This window comes from Lagenorhynchus albirostris, chromosome 10 (genome assembly GCF_949774975.1).
Source record: "Lagenorhynchus albirostris chromosome 10, mLagAlb1.1, whole genome shotgun sequence".
Classification (NCBI taxonomy): domain Eukaryota; kingdom Metazoa; phylum Chordata; class Mammalia; order Artiodactyla; family Delphinidae; genus Lagenorhynchus; species Lagenorhynchus albirostris.
Genome location: NC_083104.1, coordinates 69,496,259 through 69,508,717, shown reverse-complemented (window position 1 = coordinate 69,508,717; position 12,459 = coordinate 69,496,259). Strand labels below are relative to the sequence as shown.

Below are 12,459 nucleotides of genomic sequence, written 5' to 3'. Positions count from 1 at the left end.
TATTGAATAATGTACTGAAAGTGAAAAACAATGGTTGTTTGTTACGGAATGGTTGTCGATATCATGGCTGACTGGAAGCAGCGGCATCATGAGAGAGTATCATACCACGTGAGTCGAGCCCAAGAAAAGATCAAAATTCAAAATTTAAACTTTGGTTTCTATAGAAGGCATATCACTTTCTCACAATTGTAAATTGTAAGTCAAACCATTGTAAGTCAGAGACTGTCTGTACTCTACATTACTTGGACTAGGTACATGGATTAATTTTTGTCATTTTAAGATGTTAACTATATAAAAGGCCTTGTAGGAATAAAGAAATATATATATATGTTATTTTAGGAAAAGTATAGGGAATTCCCTGGCGGTCCAGTGGTCAGGACCTGGCGCTTTCACTGCCAGGTCCCGAGTTCGATCTCTGGTCAGGGAACTAAGATCCGACATGCCTCACATTGCGGCCAAATTAAAAAAAAGAAAGAAAGAGAAAGTGTAAAAATAGAATCTTTAATTACTCAAAGCTCAACCCATCTATCATTCTTAGAAAAAAAAATTGAAGTCAACCTTAACCTGAGTGGAGACATTTTAGACTGAGTAAGATAAGAGATGGTAAGTGGTCTGATTACTATTGCTAAGTATGGTATTGTTGGAACTTCTTTTTGTCTGCACCTGTTAGCAGTTTGGTTTCTGGAATACTCAGCTTCAAATCTGGTATTTATGAGGCAAAAAGAAAACCCAGGAAACTCACTACTTTGTGGTCCCTACCTGATCTGCCTTCTTTCAACCTTTCAGAGTCATCTTATGGTTTTTTTTGTTTGTTTTTTGCGGTACGCGGGCCTCTCACTGTTGCAGCCTCTCTCGTTGCGGAGCACAGGCTCCGGACGCGCAGGCTCAGCGGCCATGGCTCACGGGCCCAGCCCCTCCGCGGCATGTGGGATCTTCCCGGACCGGGGCACAAACCCGTGTCCCCTGCATCGGCAGGCAGACTCAACCACTGCGCCACCAGGGAAGCCCCTTAGGTTTGTTTTATGTTTGATGTTCAGGGTTCTTAGTTGTACTTTGAATATAGAATAGGGAAAAGTATATTTATTCTATCATCTACTCCATCAGAAGTCTGAATTACTAGTTAATTTTTAAAATAGTTACACACTTATTCAGATTTTCTATTTTTTCTTTCAGTTGATTTCAATAAATTGTTTCTCCAGGACATTGTCTACTTTGTTTGTCTACTTTGTTTCCAAATTTATTGGCATAAAATTATTCCCAGCATTCTTTCATTTTAGAGCTCACCGATATATTTATAGCTATGTCTCCATTTTTATTCATCATTTGGTCATTTGTTTCTCTCTCTCTCTCCCCTCCTTCTCCTCCTCTCTGTCCCTCCCTCCCTCCCTCCCACTCCTCCCCCCACCACTCTGGCCCCCCATCTTCCATTATGTGTGGCAAAGTTTTGTGATAGATATCTTTTCAGAAGATTGGATTTTATGTCTGGCAATGCTCTACTATATATTTTCCGTTTCATGAATGAACTAGCTATGGCTGCAATACTGCATATGAAACCACAACTCAGCATTTAAATAACAAGTGTTTATTTCTTGCTAAAGGATACGTGAGTCATCTATATCAGCTGGGCTAGGCTGCAATCCAGGCTTTAGACTCCAAGTTGCGGGTTATGTTCATGTCTCATCCTTCTTAGACCCGCAGCTATCTGAGGCTTGCTCTTCTCATTGGAAATGGCAGGCATGTGAGAAATCAAACTAAATTGCACAAACCTATTTAAGTCCCCTGTTCCGATCAAATTTACTAACATTCCATTAGGTAAAGCAAATCGATGATAAGGCCCCTTTTCAATGAGTCAAGGAAGCATATTCTGCCTGATAACTTTGCAGTATCCTCCCATTGTGGGTAAAGGGTGTGGATGTATAATCCTATTACAGGTGAATGAAGAACTGAGACCAATAATCCAATCTACAACAAGTAATTGCAGATCCTATCTTTATTATCCTCTCATTACTTTGAACTCTGTTCTTTCTAATTTCTTGAGTTGGATGATTAACTCATAAATGTTCAGACTTCTTTGAGCATATGAGGATGTACATTTCTCTAAAGATACTGCTTTAGCCATACCCCATGAGTTTTGATATGTAGATTTTCCTTATTGTTCAGTTGAAATAATTTTAAATGTCCCTTGCAATATGGTCTTTCACCCCAAAACTCCTTAACAGTGTGGTTTTTAAATTTCCAAATATATTTGCATATGATCTTTGTAATTGCTTCCTAGCTTAATTGTACTATAGTCAGATAATGTAATCTGTATGATATTCTTTTAGTATTTGTAGAGATTTGATGTGTGGACTAATGTGTAGCTAATTTTCATAAATGTTCAATTTATGTCTGAGTAAAATTTATATTTCTCAATTTGAAGTATAAGGGTTCAATATATGCTCATTATATCACAATTGTTATGTCATTAATAGCTTCTAAATATTTATTAATTTTTCATTTGCTTGCTCCATCAAAACTAATATATGTAAAAAATTCCCTTCAATTGATTTGACATTTTTCCTTGTTGGTCTCTCAATTTTTTTGTGCTATATATTTTGAGGCTATGTTTCAGGTGTATAATATTTAGAAATATATCTCATGAATTGAAAATTTATCATTATGGAGTGACCCTCCTTAAAGCTAAAAGCATTTCTAGAGATAAAGTCTGTCTCATTTTGAGTTAGCTGTACCAGCCTTCTTTGGTCAGTATTTGCCTGGTGTTATCTCTTTCAGTTCTTTTACATGTGGCCTTATATTTTATGTTTGAAGTATGTCTTTTATGTACAGTTTCAGCTAATCTTTTTTAAAAGTAGAAACTAATTAGACAATCTGATCTTCTAAATGATTTTAGTCCCTTCATATTGTGATTACTGAATATTAACATTTATTTCTAAAATCTTACTTTGCACTGCCAAATTTCATCAACTGTAAGACACATATTTTCCCCCACATTTAAACATCTTTGAAATTAGAATACCTCTATAATTGAAGTCATCATTAGCAGCTTTTTTCTTCCTTAGTAGCATGCAAAATTTAGGAGTATTTTACAAGTGATGTCATCTTACATTCTATGAAATATGACATCTATCCTCTTAAGTTTCTCTCCCCCTCCATCCCTTTTTTTTTTTTAAATTTCTCCTTTTCACCTATATTTGTTTGGAAGTTACACATTCTGTCTGCACCATTCTAGTGATTACTCTTAGAATTGTCACAAGCATACATGAATTAAATTCTAAAACTAATCAGTGTCTCAGGTTGGATTCTCCCAAAAGCTGCCCTTAGGACCAGACCTTGAGTACAGGCATTTGGGAAGTGACATCAGGAAGCACAAACAAGGGAAAGGGGAAGTGAGGCAGGGAAAAGAGAAAAACAGGTCTGGGAAATGCTCATGAGCAGGTTATTGTGGGTAACGGGGGCTCAAATCCTCTGAACAACCAAGTGGAACTTGCTTCAGAGTTGTCCTATGAGGAGATAAGGAGGTAGAGGCATTTATCTACTGACTCCCCCATTGGTTGAAATTTATCCCTGGAAGTGTTAATGCTCCTGCACTTCCAGGTTACACCTGCTTAAGTCAGAGAAAGTTCTATGATGCAGGAGAAAGACATCAGGCATAGAAGAGAGACACATGTGCTTGAGCAACACCTGGCAGCCTGTTACACTGTCTACCCCATTGATAAGTGAACTTAGGTGGACAGAGAATATGGGTCAGGTGTCAACAATGTCCACTACAATCAACATTCCTAAACTCCTCCTGCTCTTTGCCAAACATTGAACTTGCTCATTCCTATCACCTATCCTACTTTACACGTTCATCAGTATATACTTTATTTACATAGTTTTTGTATTCCTCTAAAAATAGTTGTTTTTTATTATTTTATTATTTTAATCACTTAAATTTACCTATATGCTTATCAGTTTCCTTGCTCATCATTCCTTCATGAGCCTCACTTCTTTCTTTGTGAATTAATTTCTTTCTTCCTTTAGTATAAGTTTTTTTCGTCATCTGAATTTTTTGGTTCCTAGATTTGGATAATGAGTTTGAATGCTGAGACTGAAAAGTACACCATCTATTTCATTCCTGAGTTACAGATAGCAAATAGCAAGAGTTTTCATACAGAAGGATCTATGTATTTCAGCAGTATTTTCAGTGTTTGTTAACGAATTTAGTCTTTGCCTTTCTGAAAATGACTTGTTTCCCCATTCCTGAATGATAGCTTGACTGGGTATAAAAGTGTAGATTCATTGTTTCTCTTACTTCAGATATTATTCAAGTGTTGTTGATTAGAAGTCTGCTATCTATTTATCACTTCACTTTGGTGATATGTCATTTTTCTATTTTTTAACTTAATCTCAAGATTTTATTATCTTCATAACACCAAAAGATGAAGCTTAGAACTGAATTACTTGGCCCTTTCTCTTCTTAAATCCTCCCAGTTCAAAGTGTTTCCATCTCTTAATAGCCAGAATTCTTTGATCTGCAGCCTCAGGACAATCTTTGTAGTTTTAGCTTTTTCCCAGAAAATTGGCTTAGTCTGCCCACCATAGCCACTCTGCTTCCTGTCATAATGCCACTTTCCCTGGGCATATGGATACTCCTTGCCCTTCTGGTACTGTGCCACCTTGTGGGGTTGGAGCTTGCCACACTTCCTACAGAAAGTCCCACCGGTTTAAGGCATTTTCACCATGTTTGCAGGAGTGCTATTGGCACAAAAAGCTGTGGTTGTTTCAAGATGTTCTCTCTGTTTTTGTTGTTCTTCTGCACTTCAGTGTGTCTTAGTGTGCATCTATTTTTATTTATGCCACTCATGATTGCTGTGATCATAAAGCCAGTCAAAGACTATAGATAAGGAAAGTCTGACTAGATTCTGCCAAAACGTTGTGGTCCAAAGACGGAGGGAAAAAAAGATGAAAATAAAGTTCAGCCAGACAGTAATGAGATGAATGAACAAAATCAGTTGCAATCTGGTTGGAGGTTGAAAATTTCAGATGATAAAATCTCGTCATCAGAACGGAAAGAGGTTACAAAAAGTATTGTGTGGTTGTGTAGTTGGAACAGGAGGTATCAACCCCACCTGAAGGGTATAGATTTGGGGTCTCCTATAATTTCAAGATTACTAAAACTGGACTCAGTATGTCAATCTGTGATGCAGGAAAGACCACACTGGACATAGGCAGCTGCAGGTCTGGCATCCCTGTACCAAATGTGTCTGTTCAATATGCACCTCCAACTTGCTTCAGGTGACAAGCATACTGTCATCATGAGTTATTGGCTCAGGAATTTAAAGTCACAGTAAACCTTACTGGGTTGTGTCTCTTAACCCCAGAAACATGAAATTATGAAGTATGTCAAACCCATGGCATTAATCATTTTGGGTTACAATCAACATAATCACTGTGTTTGGCATTTAAAATACTTGTAAAATATAATAGAATTTGGTATATTAAAATGTCTGACAAATTGGCCTGCAATTCCAAACTAAATGCTTGATTCGAAGTTGAATGGTGTAAGTGATTTAGTTTATGAACAGTGGTAGAGTGGTTAAAAGAACTTGCATTAGAGAGTTGGTTGATAATGTGGGAAGGATTAGTTTATTGGGTCATAAGTTTGTTGAGTTTAGACATTCCAACGTCTTAAAGAAAATTGAATACATTAATGTATGCATATTATTTGAAGTAAAGGTAATTAGCCTGTCCTATTCAAGTTTATTTAACATTAATTAAAATCTAATTCCGTTAAGTAATCAGTCTGATTTATGTTAAAGTTTCCCTGAAAATTGTTTCTATTTTATATAAAATTTACTGGATTTAAAATCGTATAATAAAACTTATAAGATGAATTTAGGAGTTTAAGAAAATCTAGACTTTTAAATTTATAATTTCAGTAAGTAAAGTTTTAAAAATCTAACCCAAATAAATGAAAATAATATTCTCTGTGTACAAAAGCTGCCCTTGGGCATCAAAAATATCACATAGAAACTGAATCTAAGGATGCGTGCTCTTTATCAGTGTAACCTCTTATTCTCTAATCTCACCTTCTGAAATTCCTATTGGGTATAAATTGGACTTTTTACTCTTTCATGCCTCTTTTTTTTTTTTTTTTTTGCTTTTTTTCTTTATCCAGAATACAGCACATAGGTATAATTTAATTTATCTCTATATCCACAATTTTGTCTTCATCTGGATCCAATATACTGTTTATCCCCTGGACAGTATTTCTCAATTTCAATCACTGCATATCTAATTTAACATCAGAAACTAACCTTGTTCCTTCTCAGAATCAAACTGCCTCCCTATTCTCAAAGTTCTTGCAACTGCCAGTAACTCACACAGTGTACAGGTACTCTGCTGAGCTCCCCAGGCTGGCTGGAGGCCTGGGATTGCATTGCTTCACCTTCCACATGCCAGGGTGTCTGCACCAAGTTGCTCCTCTACTTCTGAACAGAGGATCTGGTTTCCTGAGTGACATCAAAGGGTGAACAGTGCAACACCTATGGGTTAGCTCTCCATGGAGTGGATTTGGGCAATAGGAAATGGGTAACAGGAGGGAGCTGGGCAGATAAATTCTCCTTCCAATCAGAAGTGCTGTTTCTTTTTGAAAACCTTCCAGAGAAGTCCTGGGTATTAGGCAAAGAGACAGTGGTTAGCTGTCTCTTCATAGCTTATCAAACAGAGACTATCACTGTAATGCATCATATCACCTTGCTTCACACCTTTCCTTGCCCTACTTCCCCTTTTCTTCCTTGCCTTCATCTCAACAGGCTTCATCTCCTGAATAAAAGATCAGCATCCTAATCCTTGCCGCAGGCTCTGCTTTCTAGACAACCTCAGATAAGGGAGTCTTTGAAACTTTTGTTTGGTTCTTTTTGAGAATCTCAATCTTTCGTTATGTTTTTTATTTTATTTTATTTTTTAAGCATCTTTATTGGAGCATAATTGCTTTACAATGGTGTGTTAGTGTCTGCTTTATAACAAAGTGAATCAGCTATACATATACATATATCCCCATATCTCCTCCCTCTTGTGTCTCCCTCCCACCCTCCCTATCCCACCCTTCTAGGTGGACACAAAGCACCAAGCTGATCTCCCTGTGCTATGTGGCTGCTTCCCACCAGCTATTTTACCTTTGGTAGTATATATAAGTCCATGCCACTCTCTCACTTTGTCCCAGCTTACCCTTCCCCCTCCCCATGTCCTCAAGTCCATAATTCAAAAAGAGTCATGTACCACAATGTTCATTACAGCTCTATTTACAATAGCCAGGACACGGAAGCAACCTAAGTGTCCACTGACAGATGAATGAATAAAGAAGATGTGACGCATATATACAATGGAATATTACTCAGCCATAAAAAGAAATGAAATTGAGTTGTTTGTAGTGAGGTGGATGGACCTAGAGACTGTCATACAGAGTGAAGTAAGTCAGAAAGATAAAAATAAATACCGTATGCTAACACATATATATGGAATCTAAAAAAAAAAAAAGGTTCTGAAGAACCTAGGGGAGGGATAGGAATAAAGACACACTCGTTATGTTTTTTTGAAATTCTGTTCTTTAATGTATTAGCTATATCAGCCAGAAATTATAAACTATTTAAAATAACTATCTTAAGTTGTTAGAAATCTAATCCTGCCCCTCATATTGCTAACGCTCACTCATGGTGGAGTATTTCCTTGTTTGTTCTGTAATTTTGGATTGTGAGTTCATCTTCAGCAGGACTATATTGAAGAGAATCCTGAGAATCCTTAGCTGAGGGTTTGTCCCTCCAGAGAGGACTTGTATTCCCTTTGTCACAGATATTCTCAGCTTGGGAGTTCTCAGCCACAAGAGTAGTATAAATGCCAAACTCTGCCTTCAGTCTTGAGGGATCTTTTCCCTTTATCCAGATACAAGTGAAGATAGACAAGCTTCCTTTATAGCTCTCTTTGCTGATGGTTTGGCTTTTAGTCCCCACCTTTTTTCTAAAGCTCTTTGACAATTCTCAGCTTTATGTTCAAAGGCTCCATCAAATTCCCTGGGGACAGCGGCAGTGTGAAATGAAGACTACTGCTCTCTTTTTTAGGTCTCTCTCCATTTTGCCCCTAGGATTTATATTTTTTATAAACTCAGCTATGCAGGTAGAAGACTATTTTCTATATTTCATCATACTTTTATGGTATTTAATAATGGAAGGTTTTGGGGGTTATCTAATCTGCTATAATACTAGAAATGTAAGATCTGGTCTTGTCTTTAATAACTGAAATGGATTGAAGTATTACTATCTGTCAAGCACTACTGTAAGCACAATAAATGAATTAACTCATTTATCCTCTCAACAACTCAGTGAGAGGTAGGAACTAGTATTATCCCCACTGTGTTAGTCCAGGTCCTCCAAGAAGCAGATGCCAAGATCAGAATAAGTGTGCCAAGGTTTTATTAAGGAAAATGCCTGTGAAAAAGGAAATGAGGGGGAGCCGGTAATGGCTGAGAGAGTCACTAGACCACAGCCCAAGTCTAACATTGAGTGAAGAAGAAAGAGAAGGAAGGTTGGTAGAAGTGTCTTAGACTGCAGAGCAGTCTTAGTGAAGTTCATCAGAGCTCAGGGAGGGAGTTGTCTTCCAGCCAAAGTTAGCTGATGGAGTCTAGTGTCTTCCAGAAATGGGTCTGCCTTGGTCTTCCTGCCATATTACATCATTGGTGGGGAGATGCCCATGGGAGAAGTGGCTCTGTCACAAATGTCACAGTGGATTCCAAAGTGCAGCAGCAGGGGCCCTCAGACAATGCACTCCCTGAACTAGAAGGTCTGCCAAATGCATCCTCATGGCCACCCCACCCACTTTATGGATGAGGAAACAAACACAGAGGCTAGGTAACTTGCTCAAGGACACACCACTGGTACATGTGGAACCGGGTTTCAAACTTAGGTAGTTTAGCTCCAGGATACAACTTCTTAACAACTATGCTACGCTTCAAAAAAAAAAAAGAAGATTTTATTGCATTGGATCTTTGTGTAGAAAGAATATTGTTAAACAATTGTGTATATGGTTTACGTGTGTTTTTTCAGAGTTAAAAAAGTCTATTTTTAATCAGATTCTACAAGAGGCTCTTTAAGACGGGGGAGAAAAAGACTTTCAAAATTGGGGACTTTCAAGGGCAGTCACCTATGAATTTGACAGTGACCTTTAAAATGTGACTGTTACTGGAAATTCAATGATTGATGCATCATCCCTCTGTTCTCAGTCCGGTTGATTGCAAATTAATATTGTTTCTCACAGGGCATCTTTATTTTTCCCTCTAGTCCCTCCTATGATAGAACCATCTAGCTGCCTACTCAGTATCCAACTTTCCTTCTTCATTACAAATGACCAGTCCCGAAAAAGCCACCACCAACAATAAGCCACCCGTATATCCCTCCCTCCCTTTGTAAGGATGGCCATCTAACTTCTAACTACAAGTAAAAATTGTTGGGTGAAACTTTTAGGAAATTTTCTTAAAAGAGGCTGACTCAACTAGCTTGTGACTTGTATCATTCAGAGTCCCAGCGAGGGAACAGCTGGTACACTATGTACAGACATCATGAAGGATAGAATATGAGTACAAGATTAGGGTCAGCCAAGCTGCTATCTCTATTTCTGCACTGGTAAGGAGAGGGTCGGGTAGAGCAGACTGCCTTGAGAACAGTGGCCTTCAGGTAAAGAGAGGCAGCCAGCCAGATGTGACTTTGTAGAAAGGGAGTCAGAGGGAAAGAAATCCTGAGTTCATTCTCTTCTCACATTCTCATCTCCTTCCATGGATTGTATTGGCTGAACCCATCACAACGCCAAGGGCAAGAAAGCCACGGATGTAGCCCACACAGGCCAGCCTGCTGAAACAGAGAGCAGATAGAAAAACAGAAGGGCAGAGGGTTGATCTGAATTAGGATAAATAGGAGAGAGCAAGCACATGCACTCTTGCCCTTCCTTCTGTCTTTGGTGTATGGATATGATGGCTGGAGCAGCACTGGCCATTTTGCTACCTTGAGGCAACCTTCTAAAGATGGTAGAGCACAAATATAGAAGAGGCTTGAGTATTAATGACATAACGGAACAGCTACATCAGCCCTTAAATGCTTACCCAGACTTCTTATATGTGAGAAAAATATAAATCTTTGTCTTAAGTCACTATTATTCAGATTGCTTGTATGTGTAACTCAGCGCAATTCTCAATGATACATCCCCACTATCTGAATTTATGTCTTCATTTCCTGCACCCCCACCACCAGACTTTTGTCATTTCTTCTTGTTTTTGTTTTTTTGTGGTACGCAGGCCTCTCAGTGTTGTGGCCTCTCCCGTTGCGGAGCACAGGCTCCGGACGTGCAGGCTCAGCGGCCATGGCTCACGGGCCCAGCCGCTCCGCGGCATGTGGGATCTTCCCGGACCGGGGCACGAACCCGTGTCCCCTGCATTGGCAGGAGGACTCTCAACCACTGCGCCACCAGAGAAGCCCTTGTCATTTCTTCTCAGTTGACAAATGGCCTTTTGTTCCTCCCGCTTCTTCAGTCTCTGCCTTGTTGCCAGAGTGATTCTCCTCAAGCAGTTCAGACATAGGGGACCCCCAACAGTGGTTCTCTCTCAGGGAGGGAACTTGGTGTCTGAGGGTCAGCGGTTGAAGGGAGACTTATTTTTCACTGTATTCTCTGTTTCACAGTTTGGATTTTGTATTGTGTATACACATTACCTAAAATAATTGAAAACATAGTTCTCTGAAAAAAATTAACAGACTAATTAAAAATAGTCTGCCATGTCGCTGTCTTTGACAGGATTTTCGAAAGGGCCTTTGGAGTCCAGCTTCTCCACTTCTCCCAGTAATAATATCTTATCAACTTGAAGATGAGCATTTCTCACATTTTAATACCCCTGAAGTTGACATTCTTGCCATTGCTGTTATCCATGTGGCAGCCACCATGTAGCTGTTGTTGTCTGCCTGTGCACAAACGTTCAATGTTAACCCGCATTCAAATTGTCTTGAAACGGTCGTTGACTAAAATGTACAGGATTTGCAACTGACCAATATGCCACCGGAACTATGAGCCCTGATTGTTGTCTGCAGACCTTCCATTTGACAACTGTTAGGAAGATCAATAAAGACCCGGCATCAAAGCTTGTCAGCTGAGCGTCAGCAGCTTGAAAGAAAATCCCAGAGACAATAGTAGAGCCCTCCTAAGAATATTACCAAAGCTGCTAATTCCGCAGAGAATGACAGAGCGCGGAAAAACTCTGACATCAGCTCTCATTGCAAATAATTCTCTTTGTTGTGCAACAGAAACTAACACAGTATTGTGAAGCAATTATACTCCAATAAAGATCTATTAAAAAAAAAGAAAAGAATTCAGAGGACTTGGATTCTATGGGGAAAAAAATAGGGATTCCTGGGCTTCCCTGGTGGCGCAGTGGTTGAGAGTCCGCCTGCCAATGCGGGGGACGCAGGCCGCGGAGCGGCTGGGTCCGTGAGCCATGGCCGCTGAGCCTGCGCGTCCGGAGCCTGTGCTCCGCAACGGGAGAGGCCACAACAGTGAGAGGCCCGCGTACCGCAAAAAAAAAAAAAAAAAAAAAAAAAAAGGGATTCCTTAACCAATTTTTTAAAATTTAAGTCAGATTTATTGAGGTATAATTTACATATCATAAAATGCACCCTTTTTAGGTATCCAGGTCTATGAATTGATAAAAATGCGTAATGTCATGTAACCACCACTGAAATCAAGAAGAGAATATTTTTAACATTTCCTCGCGCCCCTTCGTATCCAATCCCCAGCCCACACTCCCAGCTCTTGGCAACCACTGTTTTCTATCTCTGTCATTTTCTCTTTTCTGTAGCATCATGCAGCATTTTGTGCCTGGCTTCCTTCACTTAGCATCATGGTTTCGCATTTATCAGCAGTTCAGTTCTTTTTATTGTTGAGTAGTATTCAATTGTGTGATTATACCAGGCTTTATCCGTTCACAATAGAAGAATATTTGGACTGTTTCTCATTTTGGGCAGTTATGAACAAAGCTATACATGTTTAGGTATAGGTTTTTGTATGGATATACAGTTTTATGACTCATGGGTAAATACTTAGGAGTAGGATTGCTGGGTTGTGTGATGAGTCTGTGTTTAAGTTTATACCAAACAGCTGGACGGTTTTCCAAAGTGTCTACACCATTTTACATTCCCACCAGCAATGAATGAAAGTTCTCGTTACTCTGCAACCTCTCCAGCGCTTGGTATGATCAGCTTTTTAAAAGTATAGTCATTCTCCTAGTTGGTAGTGGTATCTCACTGTGGTTTTAACTTACATTTTCCTAATGATGTTAGGCATCTTTTCATGGCCTTATTTGCTATCTATTTATCTCCTTTGAAGAAGCGTCTGTTCAAATCACTTTTAGTTAGATTATATTCTTACTGAGTTATGAGAGTTCTTTAT

The 12,459-nt window shown here is 39.0% G+C and overlaps 1 pseudogene; it reads right to left on the bottom strand.

Annotated features, from left to right (window-relative positions):
* Positions 1-4,428: 4,428 nt before the first annotated feature.
* Positions 4,429-4,724, bottom strand: LOC132528138 (large ribosomal subunit protein eL42-like; annotated as a pseudogene).
* Between the last annotated feature and the right edge of the window lie 7,735 nt (positions 4,725-12,459).